This window comes from Patella vulgata, chromosome 1 (assembly GCF_932274485.2).
Source record: "Patella vulgata chromosome 1, xgPatVulg1.2, whole genome shotgun sequence".
In the NCBI taxonomy this organism is placed as follows: Eukaryota; Metazoa; Mollusca; class Gastropoda; family Patellidae; genus Patella; species Patella vulgata.
In genome coordinates this window covers 87,873,662-87,891,339 of record NC_065879.2, presented here as the reverse complement: position 1 = coordinate 87,891,339, position 17,678 = coordinate 87,873,662, and positions in this window count along the sequence as shown.

Below are 17,678 nucleotides of genomic sequence, written 5' to 3'. Positions count from 1 at the left end.
GTTACAATCAATCCCTTTAAATCTTCCATTAACATTGAATGATATTTTGAAAATATATCTGTCGTGTCCATATTGTAATAAATGAAGGCTTACTTCGTTTTTAGTTGTTAATCATATAACGATTGTCGTAACGTGCACCCAATGTAAATGATATCTGATGATTTAAATGAAAAGAAAAGAAATTTTAAGGTAAGAAAAATAATCATATTAGTTTTATTTGAAAAGGGCAATATATTAAAGTTATAGTCTGAAATGCGCGATATATCGAATGATCCGAGATATTTAGGATAGAAACCTACGTTTCATCAAAATTGGATAAAACTTGTGACTTCTAGAGGGCCCACAACCTTGGTATTAAAAGGAGCGGCCAATGTGTCAGGCAGTTTCGGTCCGATTGTCACGGAACACAACCGTCATTAAAGTGTAACGGTGATACATTTTAATGTGTTTTTTTTTTAAATCGGATATGAAAATGTGGGCGTGTAACAAAACAAATTAAAAAAAAAACACAAGCATTATTAAATTAAAAAACAAAACAAAAAACAAAACAATATCACTGCAAATACATGTATATCAATACAGTAAAGCAAATTAAAGTATTACTTTAATCGAAAATACAATTTAATATATCAGTTATGTAAAACAACATATATATTCTAATTAAAGCCAACATAACAGATGAAAGTTACTACACGACACCCGTTAGCAGACACAATAAATATATTATTCATCAATTTGAAAAAGGAAACCGAAATCATTACCATTTTAAATTATGTACATTAATTACTTCACTGTCAAATAATGCAAAACACGAATTATTGAAACCAGTTTTAAATAATAAACTTATTATATTTTTAAAAAAAATATCGGTAGCAAAAAAAAAAAAAAAATAGACATATCAGTTATTTAACGAATATAAAGAAAAAACGACTAAAGAGAATATACTAATGTCCAAAAGAAAGTATACACTGTGCATTTTGTGCTGCATCAACCAAAGTCGTTTTTCCATGGTATACGGTAGAATGTCAATTTGTTTCACATTGTATTTTGCTTAGAAATGATGAATGTGGACACAAGAGACAAACTCAGTAATGCTTTATCAAATGTTTTTAATCTAAACAAAACTTAGTCATACTTTTAGTGTGTATACTTTCGTTTGGACATCAGTATATAAATCATAAATAAGTACGTAATAAAGGCAACATCTACATACTTTAATAAAAGTAATATATTAAAAATGGCATTAAAATACAAATGAAAATATACATTATATAAAACATATAGTCCTAAGCTATCGCAATTGCACATCCACCAACATTTTGTTTTCCGTAAGAACTTGTGACCGAAATCTGATGTGGTGGAAGCTACCGGTACCAAAAATTAATTTTTGAAATGGAATTGCATGACATATGCACGGCTATTGTAAACGACTACAGGCCCAAAAAAGGAAACTTAAGAGGAAATAAAGTAAAAACAAAAGCATAAAGGGTTCCTCCAGATGCCAAAAGCCACCCTACATGGTTGAGGGTCGTTTTTTTTATCATTCCGCCGTTGACCTCACCACACATTGATCGTGAACATTGTGGTAGCGACATATAACTATGCGCATCGGCATTGACGGCATCTTTATTCAAGGCATCGTACGGATTAAAATCCCGTATCGCAGTATCATCATCGGGTATCACTACTGAGTTATCGTCAACATTTGTCTCCTGGATATCATGTTGCTCAATTTCATTAGTTGCACGATTTAGCAGTGACATGTAAAAGTTTTCCCTGGTATCAATTTTATCTCGGTTGACAGGATCGTAAGGATTGGTATATGCGCATGTGTCATTGGATGATGTATCTGTATCATCACTGGCTATCACGAAATCCTGGTCATCATCTATATTGACTACCGAGATATCGTCAACATCTGTCTCTTGGACATCATCGTGCTCAGTCTCACGAGTTCCATTATTTATTAGTGACAAATAAATGTTTTTACTGGTATCAATGTCATCCCTGTTGACAGGATCGTAAGGATTTTCATATGAGTCATTGGATGTCGCATCCGTGTCATCGGATGATGTATCCCTATCACTGGCTGTAGCATCAGGGATGGTGCGGATTCCCTCAGAGTTGTGGAAGTTAATACTACTATTTGCAGAAATGTTGGCGGGTTCCTGTCTCACTGTTTCATGAGATCTACGTTTAAAGCCTGTAAAAAAAACAACATAATGGGTGTAAACGAGTATGAAAGGTGATTAACCTTAACGCCAATAGGTTGTGAATAGATCGGTTATTATTAATTTACTGCAGTTAATTACTTAAATAAAATGCCCGCGGTTTGGCTTTCGATGGAAGAAGTAACACAAAGATGTACTGGGCATAATAATAATAAATTCCCTTTCAGGTGGTGTGGGTTGGGTGGCCGAATGGTAAATGCGTGCGCGCTGTATCATTAGGTCTGCCATTGAGTCAATTGGCGTGGTTGCGATTCCCCGGTTGTACGTGACAAGGAGTAGGATGCCTGTCCAACCTCGTGGGTTTTCTCCAGGCCCCTCTCACTGCTAAAGACCCCTGAGTGCAGGCCATTTATTGAAATAAAATTGATTCATATGTTAATCCCGTCATGACCTAGTTTGTGTCGAATGGACGTTAAACCCATCTTGGACAAAGGCATCACTTTTTTCCAGACGCTTGTCATTGCCCCAGCTTTCCATTTGTGATAGGCACCACGTCCGCCAAAAATATTAGGGCGGCCATCTTGGATTTATGACGGTTTTGCATAGCAGAAAAGGTGGAAGATCCAGGGGTGGGGGGGGGCGTCCTAGCATATTTGAAGGAAGTGGTGTCGAACAAAAATGAAAATCCAAAGTAACATTTGTGGAAAATTTAGCGTGTCAGTACGGAACGTTCTCATCCACACCAATCGGCTCCCAGACTGCATTATATGTTTGTTAAATTATTTTAGCTTCATGATCAAAATTATATTTTCAAATAATGTAATCCCTGTGGGGTTAATTGTCTGAACATATAAACAAAAATCACAAAAAAACTAAACACAGATAAGGAAATATTTAATGAATGGGGTGATTAAATTGTATTTAAATATACACCTCCTGATCGTATATATATATATATATATATATATATATATATATATATATATATATATCAACACGCAACAATTCTTCGTTTCGTTGTGAAATGTCCGATATTTCAAATTTTGCAACATAATAAATAATACGCAGAAAATAAACTAAGCCCGATAACCAAGCCGCATTGTCCCCATTTTTTTTTACCTTTGTCGATCGCACTTTTGAAGGGTCAAAGACATCGAGATCGGATGAAGGTCGTTAAAATTATAGCGGTTAATTGTCCCCTTCCATGCCTTGTATTTAATTATTGATCTTCGGCTCTGTGGTATAATGATACTACTGCTTTTGGCCTTTAGAATATAATGCCACTACGACTACTGATGAGTATATTCCCTAAGGAAACTGTTATCTGAAAATAATTCTTAAATTTTAACACTTACCACGAATAAAAACTCCAATAATCAAACATATCAATATCATTATTGTCAGCAACACGGCCAACAAGCTGATCTCAAACTTCGTCATTATTGTTTCAGGCAACACTATAAAAAAAATATAGTTTTATGACAAAACTCTGCTCACTATTTAACATACATTGGTAGGAATTTTGTTTATATTAAATAAAAAAAGTTCGTTAATTGTTTTGATATTATATAAGGTCAAATCCACGAAATATTGGGAATACAAAAACAGCATTTGTGAACACAGAAGTAAGAATTGAAAAGACTTAGAACGGTCCCTCTATCCAGTTTGAAAAACGTATGGATGTGGATATGTAAGCGCTGTAGGTACAAGACGGCTATGCGCTTAGGGGAATTCGCTATGAGAAAAGTTGTGCTCTATTAAAGAACAAGTTTAGTGTTTGATATATGAAATTGAGAAGAATAGATATGTATAATGCGGCATATACAAAATACATGAACAGAAAAACGGAACTTCTACGTAAAGTGCTGTGGTACATGTGGTGGAGTTAATTCCGTGGTTGCTGCTAGAATGATAAAAGGACCTTCTTTTACTGACCACACTGCTCCTATTCTTTTTAATTTGTACTGGTTGCCTTCCATTTCAGACCTCTTAACTTTTAAATGTATAGTGCCATTATATCTCGCTGGTGTTTTACGCTTTTATACAACATCTAGAATCTTACGGTCTTCAGCAAATGTATATCTTATGGAAAAAATATAGCCAATATGGTGACATTTTGAGAAAGGGCTTTCTCCCCTATATCATCAGAAAGAGCTCCCTAGTTTCTATTTTTCCAATACGTCTGAAAACATATTTACTTTTGCTTTAAGATGATTGTTTTGTATCTATTTTACCGTTCGATTTACAATTCCATTTTAAATGATGTATTTTATTTTAATCATTTTCTTTATCTACATAATGCATCTTTAAGTTACAAATTACAAGAAAGTGGGTTATACGAGTACAGACGAGTACGTGGCGTTCTATTGGGGTTTTCACTTACAAATTGAATCAATGACATTTTACGATGCATAGTTGTAAAGTGCCTTTGAATATTGTATGAAAAGGGCGCTTTATAAATCTATGATAATAATGTGATTTTTAGGCTTAAATATAGGGGGATAGGCTGGTTGACACCACGATACGAGGTTCATTTAAGAAGGGAGAATTGCACGTCCGCACCTTTGTGTGGACAAACTAAATATGACGATAATTGAAGTGACATGTTTAGTTATGCCGTCCTTGGTTTTTCTTTTTCTCTGGTTATTTTCTCCAATCTTCCCCGAGCATAACCCCAGTGTCCTGCTTGATCCTGCACATAACATCAGCATACGTACTACCGTTGCCAACCCCAACCGGCGTGAGACAGGTTTCTATTATGAATTAAAATGGCATATATTTCATCTATCTTTTAATTTTCATATTTTAAATGTGTACAGGATTTATGATATATAATATTTTGATTTTTAAAAATCCTTAACCGTGATTGATTTTTTTATGCATATTAATATCCATTTCACTGTGTGTTTGGCGCAATACCGTAAACAGTATTTAGGAATTGTCAGATTATGATCCACTAACCTTTCTCGGGTTGCAAATTTACTTCGATCTCTACAGAAGCTGTATAGCCATTTTGGAATATGACATCAAATTTGTAGGTAGCATCATAATCTTGAAGAATTGTATCTAGTATGGTTAGTGATATATGTCGTTGTTCTCGAGGTGTAGATTCTTTACGGAACAACAGCCGAGTGTCAACTTGGTAAAAAGGTTTCTTGGGCACACAATTGTACTTTGTAAAAGTTGTATAAAAATATTGTGTTCTTGAATGTGTCCAATTTAACAGCGAATTTATTATTATTATGTAACATACTAAGAACCTAACTACATTTTTTGGGCACCAACCACCACCGCCCCCCACCCCAGTCAAAAATTTCCCCGTACGCCTATGATAGCGTTATGAAACGAAATGCCAGACTTCCTAAATAAACAGTAATACACTAGGCTTCATTAATTTTAAAAATTATTCATTGGGCAATAACAGATTTTGATGGTGCTTACAACGTTCATTCTTATTAAACAATGGTTACTAAAGGTTAAGTGGTTAACACTAGAGAAATTCTAACTGGCAATGATTATTAACACTTAAAAATATAATTATAATGCCAATACAAGACCTTCGTTAGCAAAATAAAACATTTTGCTTGTATTTTAGACAAACGTACAACCTAAAATGAAAAAAAGGGTTAAAGCCCTCCTTTGCTGCACTGACATGAAGACGGGTTTACACCACACAGTTGGCTATGGAGGAAATATCCCTCGGAACCTCAGTTGTTTGTTCCATCCGAACGACTAGACACTGCCCTTGCTAAGACTGAAAGGGGGAAATTCGGAGGAACTTTCTCGGCACAATAAGGGAGCGAAACCGACACCTGGTTAGCTAGCCAGCGTTTTAAAACTGTAGCCTCTAAGTTGGTAATAGATAGTGTGCATACTCTTTAGACACCCAATGAAATGAAATGGGGTTTAACGTCCTACTGTTCTGCTCCAAACTTGGCTAATGAAGACGGTGACCCCCAATTTTTCAAACCAAAATGTCAAAGATCCAATTAAATCTATAGTCTACATCGCGTTCACCAGGTTTTCGGTAAAAGGGACAGGGAGAAGACATAATATGCCCGTGCTGACATGTAGGCGTATACATATAAGACCGTTATTGTTTATAGTATATGAGCCTATTCTCGTCTTTGTATTGTATTACATTACTATTTATCCCCTGTTGAAGTCTGTCGCCAGTAAAAGGTAAAAACATGCAGGTAGTTTTTAAAAATAGAAATATATCTTACGGATACTCCCGCTCGATCTATACGTGAAACAGTAACGTTGGCTGCTTGAAATCTATAGTTGTATGTAAATGCTACTCTTAAATTTTGTCCAATTCTGCCCACAACAGGTCTGTTAGGAACAACAAATCTAGGTTCTGTAAAATAGATTGTATAGTTAAAATATAGCAACAGATAACAGCTTTTAATCTTAACAAAATGGGAAGCAAAAGAAAATCCATTAATAATATCGCGAAATTACTATATTTTCCGAAAGGTCGGTTAACTCGGGAATCGAAGGCCTCGGATGTATAAATAACGATAGCGTTATTCCTCTTGTATCCCCAAATTGTTCAGACCAAATTGGAAAAAGAAGTGTTCAAAATTGCATGTGCAACCTCTATAGCGATAAAAGGTTTCAGAAAAAGATGGGTAAATGTGGATGGGGTTCTTCCACTCATGACACCAAATATTCACATCAAATTTGGAAACATTGTATTGGACAAGAAGGGGGGGGGGCAACTCACCTTGCCCCAATGTATTTACTTCAAACTTGAAAATGGCTCTTAAAACTGTTGCGTATGTCCCGTTAAAAAAGGGCGGGGGGGGGGGGGTAACTTCTGGACGGAAGGTTGCTCAGTGATGAATATCTAGACGGTTTGCCACTTAAATAAGTATTGGATGTTACTATACTCAATAATTCATGACGTTGACGTGAAAAGGCGTGCCATGGCGTACCGAAACACGTCAGTACCCCTTAAGAATTCTAGTATTTATTTTAAATAACATTTAATATCTGTGTTATTTGTTTTAATTTGTGTATTTAAATATATTAATGTGATATTGTTTAATTGGTCTTTATAAATTCATTAATATTTCATTTACACCACTGGGGAAGTTATGTGTCAACTAATTAAGGCAATTTACCGTTATTCAACTGGATTGGTTCACTAATGGTGGAGCAGCTATCACTATGTCTAAATTCTATGAATAATAGTTTACATCCTCCTCCGTCAATTTACGTAACCTAAAAAACACTTTGGTTGTGCCTTTGTCATCTTTATCTAGAGTTACTGTAACCCTGTCATTATTTCTCTTCACTTCCATAGTTTCTATGGACAACTGAACAAGATCCTGCTGAATAAAACAACAAATAGGTCATGGTTTATTAGATGTTAATGAGGACAGTACTTACATGGGAAAGCGTGACATAGGTGGGTGATTAAATTAGTTTGATCTGCTTTCCATACGTTTTATATGTGACTTACTTTTTACATTAATGCATTTGAAGAGCCCAGGGGAAGAACGATCTAAGTTAATGGCGCCATCTGGTAGCAAATTGTATAAGCTTTCTGTGGAACAATTTTAAGTAAAACCGATCGGAGTCACATCGAACCAAGGCCGTTCTAAAATGGCCTCCCGGACAAATACAAGTCCATCGGACCCTTTATTTAACCTTAATTTGCTTGAAAAGTTGAAATCAGTTGTACTGATAATTATGGTTCGTGTTAACATCACTTTGAAGTTGTAATTAAACCCACTCGTTGTTCTGTTCATGTCAAGCATTCTCGTCCAAAAGTCTGTTTTGCATTTTATGCGAAAAGACAAAAATGTGACTTATATCGTTGTTCCCCTGGACTCTCTATTTGTTACACCGTTTCTTCAATATATTTAGTTATTCTGAAAACCCCGATGTTTGCAACGTGACCATAAACAATCGTCTATAGCAGCAGGGTTGAAATCGTCATCTGCACCAAATGACCGATTTGAGTTTTGGAATAGGACGAAGACGGTGTGAGCTAGATCTGGAGAATAGGCTGTGTGTGGAAGAATCTTGACGCCACAGTCCTTTGCAGCGTTCACTGCCAATTCGAGGCTGCGAATTTGAGCATATGGCTGGAGCAATGCGATAATATACTTACAGACATGGGAGTTACATTTTTCTGAATCCTCGTTGGAATGCTTAAAAAACGTTCAGAGCAGAATTTTGATTTAGGTCAACTGATGGTCACCATTTTGAATTGAATATGAAATATCTAAATTAACAGGCTTGTAAATAAACACAATAGGCCGCACTTTGTTGAATTGTCTCCTATTTCTGAAATTAATACATGTCTGGATAGCCGTTCTCATGGTCAAATATTTGGTTTTTGAAAAAATCAAAATTTCGAATTTCGCCTTTGACGTTTTTCGTACTGACAAAGTTGTTTACGAGTGAAAAATTCCCATTAACGACTTGAAAAAAATTTCGTCGGCTATTTCCGAAATTAGTACATTTCTGGTTAGCCTCCTTCCAAGAATGGGTGGTTACTTTGGAATCAATATATTTTCAAAACGTTTTACGATTACGAAATCACCGAAATTTACTGATGTTAAAATTGACCTAAATAGCAGTAACTTTGTGACTATTTGACCTATTTTACTAATTCCTTTTTCTTGAAGTACCTTGAAACATTTAATATCAATCTGCTTTTTTCCGATTTTCGAAATTCAAATATTACATCATTGACATCTCATCCCGGAAGTAAAATGTGAAGGAAAGGGTGGGGGGAATTAAACTAAACTAAAGATACGGGGCTTGCACAATGCTTATATATTGTTGTTTTAATAGATCAAAGTTAATTAGGCTGTACTCAACTCTGTTTATAAAAGAGACCGGAAAGAGTGGGGGGAGTGTTTAAAATGTCAAAAGACGGGTATTAATACGAAAATCCAGTTAAAGTGTTATAAATTACTGGAAAGTATGTTTCTTTGGCTCCGTGAATCATCAATTATTTCCTGGCACATTCATGACTACGCACGGTCGTTCAGACAGTTTCTTATAGTGTGCCAGCTTGATTACCTTTTATCGTGCGGTGAATATCCTTATAGTGGGTTGGTGTACAGTGTGCCAGGTTTCCGTATATGTTAATAAGTCATGTGATATCCTACATTTGATGCTGTGCGAAATATGCTATGTAGAAACCTTGAAGGACAAATGAGATGTGGCAGAGCCCAAATGTAAAATGTAATGAGAGAAATGTAAAATATGGACACGTCAAAAAAACAAAAACATTTTCCCACAAAACATTTGTTTTCTGGCACATAACATTTGACTTTTTTCTTTTTACTCTTGCTGTAGGGGTATTTTGACTTTATCATTAGCGGTATTAGGACTTTGTACATTGTGCATTTTACATATAATCAAGAAATTATCTCCATATTTTTTTAAAAACTGCAGAAATTTGAAATCAGGTGCTTATTTTGAAAGTTTTATCTAAATCATTTGGTAACCCAAGCGTCTATGCAACTTATAAAATGTTAAATTTTGCCCAGTTGAAATGTTTCTAGTTATAACTCCTTTTAGTTTTTTAGATTCTTGACAACATCGCGAACAATTGACGTGAAGTGATGCCTGGTTGAAATATCTCGTTATAATCCAGTCAGTTGTTGGCCGATTTGTTTTTAATTGATGTCATTAAATTTAGGGTTTTTATTTCAAAGAATCAACTACCAGACTGCAAACTTTCAGGACCCAGAAAAAACCCACGTGGTTCGACAGGCGACCTATCCCTTGACACGTACAAGCGGGGAATCGATACCCCGCCAGTTGATTCAATGACAGTCCTTATGATCAAATGCGAACGCGTTAACCATTAGGCTGCCAAAACCTATACTGTTCTTCTCCAACTGAGCTAATGAAAGCGAATATACGTCATGCAGTGTGCTACGAGGGCCTACTCTTAATTCGATTTAACGGTAAAGGGTTCTTGTACGTGGACACCATTGAGTGTGAAAGAGAAAAAGAGAGAGAGATAGACTCGACACAAACCAGGTCATTCCGGGACTAACAATTTTATTTCAATAAGTTGCTTGCGTTTAAGGGTCTTTAGCAGTAGGGGAAACCCGGAGAAAACCAACACGATTGGACAGACGATCCTTATCATTGTCACGTTCAAGCGGCGAATCGAAACCGAGCCACTTGACTCAATGACAGACGCCAATGTGTACACGGGACCCCGTTTTTTTTTTGTCCCATCTGAACGACTACACGTTATCCGTTGCCACCCCCCCCCCTCCTCCATCCCACACAACTGATGCACTTTGATGAAGTTAGAGAGTAAACGTCCTTCTCACTGAGCCACCGTAGCCCCCACTTCATTTAGATTCCGGACACGGGATCTCGGTAATTTGTATTCCATCCGAACGACTATACGTTGTTCCTTTTCAGACCCTCCGTCCTACACCATCCAAAAACCCGATGAAGGTTATTGAGGTTAAAGAGCAAAGAAAGATTCGACTGAAGACTTAAAATCGATTACAGAATACAATACTATCTGTGAAAGAAGAGATTAAAATTGTTTAGGACTATTAAATTTTCTAGAACTTCAAACATTTCCGTTTATTATAATCCATGTCCAAATATAAATGCCGATACGGTAGTCAGTGGACATGCGTATAAACTGCACTTCCGAGGCGAGAACACGAGAAGACGAGAAATCGAGATTGTGACGAAGCGAGAACACGAGAGGACAAGATTAACTCAAAGGCGAGGGAGCGAGAAGTCGAGTTTTTTCAAAGGCGAGAACACGAGAAGTCGAGGTTTTTCAAAGGCGAGAACACGAGAAGCCAAGGGCGAGAAGTCGAGGGCGAGAGTGCGAGAACACGAGGTTTTTCAAAGGCGAGAACACGGGGGAGCGAGAAGTCGAGGGACGAGGGAGCGAGAAGTCGAGGTGAAAGTAATCCCCTGTTCTCGGGACGAGATCCTCGTATTCTCGCCCTATTTCCTCGTGTTCTCGTCTTCTCGCCCTCGACTTCTCGCCCTCGACTTCTCGTCTTCTCGTCCTCGACATTACAATCTTTCAGTTTGTTAATCCTTTGTAATTGTTTATCCATATTATTACTTCTCTCATCTTGTTAATTCTTAATTAATGATTAATCTGTTACATGGCTTCCAATTGTCATCTTATATTGCACCACATTTTTTGCTATATATCATTATTTGTTTGAAAACGATATCTGCATGTGTATCGAAACGTAGCATGTTAATAAATTCAGAAGTAGTATATCCATATAAGTGTTTTAATTTGTGAAATCTACCTCATATGTCTTATAAAGAACAGTAAAATGGATAATCGAGATTTTGTTTATTATCGTAACAACGGTAGTAATGACTATCAAGGCTAGAATATAATTTGTATCGGCGATAGCTTGGCTTGTGGTTAAGTAATTTGACTGAAATTATAGCGAAAAATGTCAGCTCTTTATCTAATCTTATCTAATGGTGCTTTAATGTTATTTTTGAAATACTTATAGTTCTATAGTACATCAACGGTTCATTTAATAAATAGAACAGAAACATGCGGTGTGTCATCAATAATACGAAATTTCCACAGTCTGGTGTATTTTTAAGTCTAGTTCACACCAACTGCGAATGTCGCGCTTTAAATCGGCGAGCAAAGCGCCATCGTTTTTGTTTACTTTTCCAAAAATATCACGATCTCCTAAGAAATGTTACGCTCTGATAAGCTCAGATACGAATTGGTTGCGCTTTGGGGGACGAATTATTTCCCGATTGGATCAGGCCTTGTTACGCTTTGTTACGCTTAAAAATCACGCTTTGATAAGCTTTATTACGATTTGATGCGATTATGACGCTTTAAATCACGCTAGGATACGATTATCAAGCTCTGTTGTGCATTGTTAAGCTGTGTTACGCATTGGAAAATTTCGAGATCACCGATTTCGATCCAGAGCAGATCCACAAAATCATTGCATCTTTGACTCCACAACACGATGGCAGAACTACAAGATCCAGAAGTTCCAGATGTACCAGAGCATAATCTATCCGAAGAAGACATGATGTTTGTCTCCCTACTGTATAAATACATCTTAGCCCCTGAGGCGGAGGAAGAAGACAACAGTGTGGTCAATACACTAGCCTCCTGGATACACAACTCAGATTAGAAGACCCTGCTGCCTTGAGAAACTTCGCCAGATTTACCTCCGAGGGGCACCAGTCAACCAGAAGCAGCAGACTAACTACAGGCCCCCCCCCCCCTGTCTGCTGGCCTCACGCTGGCAATCACCTTGAGACATCTGGCCACTGGGAACAACTACAGGCCACTGGCATATGGATTCCGATGTGGTATCTCCACCATATCAGAGCTGATTCCGGAAGTGTGCAGGGCCATTGTACAGGCGTATAAAGATGGGGTCTTCAACCCACCTACCTCCCCTAAAGCATGGAGAAACCTTGCCCAGCTGTTTGAACAGAGGTGGCATGTCCCCCATGCAGTTGGTGCCTTGGATGGAAAACATATAGCCATCAAGAAGCCAGCAAACACAGGCAGTCTCTACCATAGCTACAAGGGGTTCTTCTTCATACCAATGCTGGCCTTGGTCGATGCACAGTACAAGTTAATCTGGATTGAGCTGGGAGGTAAAGGACACATGTCTGACTCCCAGATATTCATAGACTCTGAGCTCTTTGAATGCCTAGCAGATGGGTTCCATCTTTGTGTTGTTTTTCAGGTTCAGGATACTTTTTCTGAAACAATACAATGAGTGGTACTCAAGTCGCAGCGCTGGAGACAGAGCTTGGGTATCGTAGGAGAGCGTGAGGAAGCTTGCCAAGCGTAACAAAGCCTAGCAAAGCGTGTCAATCCTTGATCAAAGCGTCTCAATTTGTGGGAAAGCGTAACAAAGCGTGTCAGATCTTTATGCCAGATCGTAGCAAATCTTGAGACATCTTAACAAAGCGTGTCAAGTGGTGACAGACCGTGAAGACTGGGATCCCCGCTTTCAACAAAGCTCTGGTAAGCTTTCCTAAGCTTTGAGTCAAGCTTTGCTGAACTTTGTTACGCTTTGTTAAGCTTTGATACGCTCCCGGCGCTTTAATCAATCCGTGACAGAGCACCCAAAATTTTGAAACAGTCTTAAAATTTGTTGGCGCTCTTGCCGAATGTACCGCTTTGCTCAAAGCTTTCCAACGATCTATTACGACCCTGACGCTTTAGTCGAGCTTTGTTACGCTTTGGTGCCGCTTTGCACGCCGCTTTAAAGCGCCATCAAAGCGCCGTTGGTGTGAACCTAACTTTAGAAATCAGTATCCAGAAAACGTTCTCGTGAAATATCATTTTACCCATAATGTTGGGAAAAGAACTTGAGCAGTCTAAATTGAATTGCAGTCGCTTACTTCTAGTTTGTCCAGTCATATCACTTCCGATCGGACGTTTTGCACGGACGTTTTCCGGACGGGGAGAGAGAGAAATGGGCTTAACGTCCAGTCGACATAAACTAGGTCATTTCGGGACTAACATATGGTTTTTAAATTTTATTTCAATAATTCGCTTGCGCATAGGGGTCTTTAGCAGTGGGAGGAAACCGGACGACCCGGCGAAAACCCACGAGGATGGACAGGCGACCCTACTCCTTGTCACGTACAACTGGGGATTAGAAACCACGTCAGTTGACTCAATGACAGGTCTTATGATTTTCCGGACGGACGTTTAGCGTATTAAACTACGACACTGGTTCCTCCGACTAACGATCATGTGACATGTGTAATGGAAACCGAAATCAATCTATAATTTCCGCTCATGAGTAGATAAATAATATGGCAGTGCAGAGCTATGGTCGTTTTACGTCTCCCCTGCTCAGTAGCTTGGCAACCGCCATTGTAGTCGAAATATAGGGCAACGCACAAATTTAAGAGCGTCGGCGATACAAAGACGAAACGAAATTTAGGTAACCAGGCGAAAAAAATTGGAATCTTTGAAAACATTAGAATGATCAGTCATTTATTGCTTTGCCTACCCCAGATAGATTCTAATGATAACGTGACATTTTCTATTGACACAAAACACAACGTTTCCTAACATTCACAGGCCACGTTTTTAATAAAATAAAAAAAACAAACATTCCATTTCAGTCAATCCCGAGATAATATCTAAAATAATTTATTTTATTATGTAGGCTACGTGGGTGTATCTACGGTTGATATAACATATATGTTATTATGGCTTATTCTAGAAGCCTGTTTAAAGCAGTGAGCTGACTTAAACAGTCTGGCAAGGGTATACCACGCTAGAATATCTCGGCCAACAACGGCATCGAACCCGGGCCACCTGGTTTGTTACGGACCGTTCCTGTTAAGCTGCAATATGAAAATACCACACGACTTCTTGGGGCTATTTTGGACTCCTCATTGTGCCATTGTGTGAATTTTCAAACATTTTGATAAAGGGGCATAATAAATAAGGGCGTTCCTGTTCCCATATACATGGCTATTGTTCAGCTTGGAGTTCAGGATTATACATTATTTTAAAGATGCATTATGTAAGAGCTAAATCTACCTCTTGCAGGGTTTTATTTTGGTTTCAAATCATTTATGAATATGGCCGAGATTTTAAAGGATTTAAACACGGATGAAAATAACCCGTCGAGGCTTGATTAACAAGTACCGTTGTTACGATAATAAACAATCTACACCACATCTTGTCAAAACTTCAAACAGTGATAACTTCTCTCAGAGTAAAATAATTTGAATGAAATTATTTTTGATCTATTATAACAAGAACGGTCAGCTCTTTAATTAAATCTTACATAATGTATCTTTAATATGAAACAACATGATTCTGCTCATACACTGACGTTAAGATTTTGTAAACATTAAATGAAATTAAATATGGTTTAACGTTCTACTGTTCTGCACCGACTAAGGCCTACTCTTGTTTTGAATTCCATATGTCAAGGGTTCTTTGACCTGTATGATGATGTGTACACGGGAGCTCGGTTTTTCCTACCATTTAATTAGGAAATTGGAAACGAGGCTACATCAATTAGATTCTCTAACATCGGGAACACCTGTAAAAAAGTTCTTTCTTTTCCTTTGGGGGAAAAAGATTTATTTAAAAACCAAAAGTATTTCCATGTGCTGTTCAAGAGCTCTTAGTTATAAATTTTTATTTTTTGAAATTTTAAGGAAAGCGTATTTCACGTGATTCAAGTGACTATTTATTTAAGAAGCCCCCCGATTGTGTTGCCAAACGACGAGTAGGCCTTATCATAGTCGAGGTAAAAGGTGGGTCACATTAAGCTGATCAAGAACAACGATTTTCAAGAAATTACATTCTCCATAAAAGATATCTGGAAAAACATGTTAGTAATAATTATGGAAGCCTATTGCGGCCATTTCATAATCTCGACGTCTCGCTCCCAGGAATCCGGGTGCTAGGAACTTTGCGGTGATATAACTCGATAAAGCAATAGAACGTTCATGAACTTATGTTATACATTATGTATGGAAGCATACAGGGGTCAATATCACGAAAGATACCCTGATATTAATATGTCAAGATATTATCATTGTTGAAATGATTATAAGCCCGGAAAGACAATTTTTGCTCTGAGTTACTTGAACCAATGCACCATGTTGTGTGCCGTCATTTCGTTCTAATGGTAAGTGCAGGAGGACCGCACAACACGCAAAACAAAAATCAATAAGATAAACCTGCGGACAAGACAGAAAATAGACATAGCACCAAATAAACAAATATCAAATCAAGTGAATGGAGCCGTAAGCGTCCACTGCGCTGTACAGTCCCGGATCTGTAGTGACACAGATTTCACTCAAATTTGAAAACAATCAGGAATACAAAAAAGACGTAACAGAAACAATGCGACCAATCTTGACAGTGGTCGTCTCCTCAATGGCGATAGTCTGCCAGTTGACGTCATGAGTTAGCACGTCAAACAAATATGCACGTTTCCGTTAAGACATTGCTACTCTGAAGCATTGTCATCATATTCCATTTCGCGGTAGTATATTATGTCGACATAGCGCACGGTGATAATGGAATATGTTGCCAAAATCCCCAAAGAGGAATATCATAATGGCGACATACAACATAGTGCGTTAATAAAATTAACTAGACACAAATGTCTTTTGAGTGATAAAAGCACCGCAACAATCACAATATGTAGACATATTACCATATCAATATCGTGATATCTTTCGCGCTATTGACCCCTATACGCTTCCATATACTTCTCCCCCCCCCCCCCTCGACTTCTTGCGGCGAGAACAAGAGATTATGGAATAGTGGCAATAGGCTTCCATAAAATAATTGTTATATATCACGCATCTTGCTGGTGATTTCATTTAAGCCCACGACATTCCCGACTGGTACACGAAATTTTCATCTGCAGTTTATCGGCGCAAAATAATCAAATGGTGAGTAGACATTTTAATTTAAATATAGTTAGCTTACTATTGTTTTTACCTGTTATTGAAATGTATTAAAGATTCATTGTAGATTTGGATATTGAACATTGGTTATTTTGTTACAGACGTTGTTCATTTACCCACCCGAAAAAAGAAATCTTTGGACTCATTTGCCACCGCTACCCCCCTCCCCGACTCATGTCTACGCTTCAATGTTAACCAGTTGAAACTTCATTTTAAGAAATTGGAGCTTTTGGGAATATAAGGACCTTGGTATGGTGACTGTTAGCGCCACTCTAAATCCACAAAATCAACACGACAACGAGAGTAAATTACTCAATATCTTCACAAACAAGACAAGTCGACAGAATTAACCCGAAAAAGACGACAAAATGAAGGCGATGATTGTCGGGTAATTTTCTCGCGTTGTCAGGTTGATTGTGTCGCCTTTATAAGGCGATGATTTAGAATGGCCTCTAACGGCCACCATAAATTGGATCTTGTTTGCTCTGTTTATAGCGACATAGGTTATCCAGCAATGATGACACTTTTGACACCGATGATCATTAGGTTTACTATTTATTATTTTATCTAGGTGGAAATTATTCAAATGAAATGGGGTTTAGCGTCCTGCCGGTCTGCACGGACTAGGCTATTGAAGGTGGGCATACACCAGACAGTGGGCTATGGTCAAAATTTTTCCTCGGATAGCGGCACTACGGACTACTTTTTTTTCAAATTCCAACTGGAAATAGACGAAGAACTTTTCATCGATTGAATGTGTTGAATTTTATTTTATATTTTGTAGATTGAAGAATCATGACGTCATCCAGAATAGATAACGGTAGGTGAAATTACAATACAAGCTCGCTTCGTTTGGTTTTTAGACTGCATTGTTCCTAACTTAAATTTCAACCCCAGCCGCGTTCTGTCACCCAACAGAATCGCTCGTATTTTCGAGTTGTTTCATTCTTGGTCCTCCGGTTTCATCCAACAGCTAATGACGCCTGCGCGCAGCGAATTATTGAAATAAAATTTAACCATATGTGAGTCCCGAAACGACTAATCTATGCTAATGTTTGTGAATGCCGTTTGTTT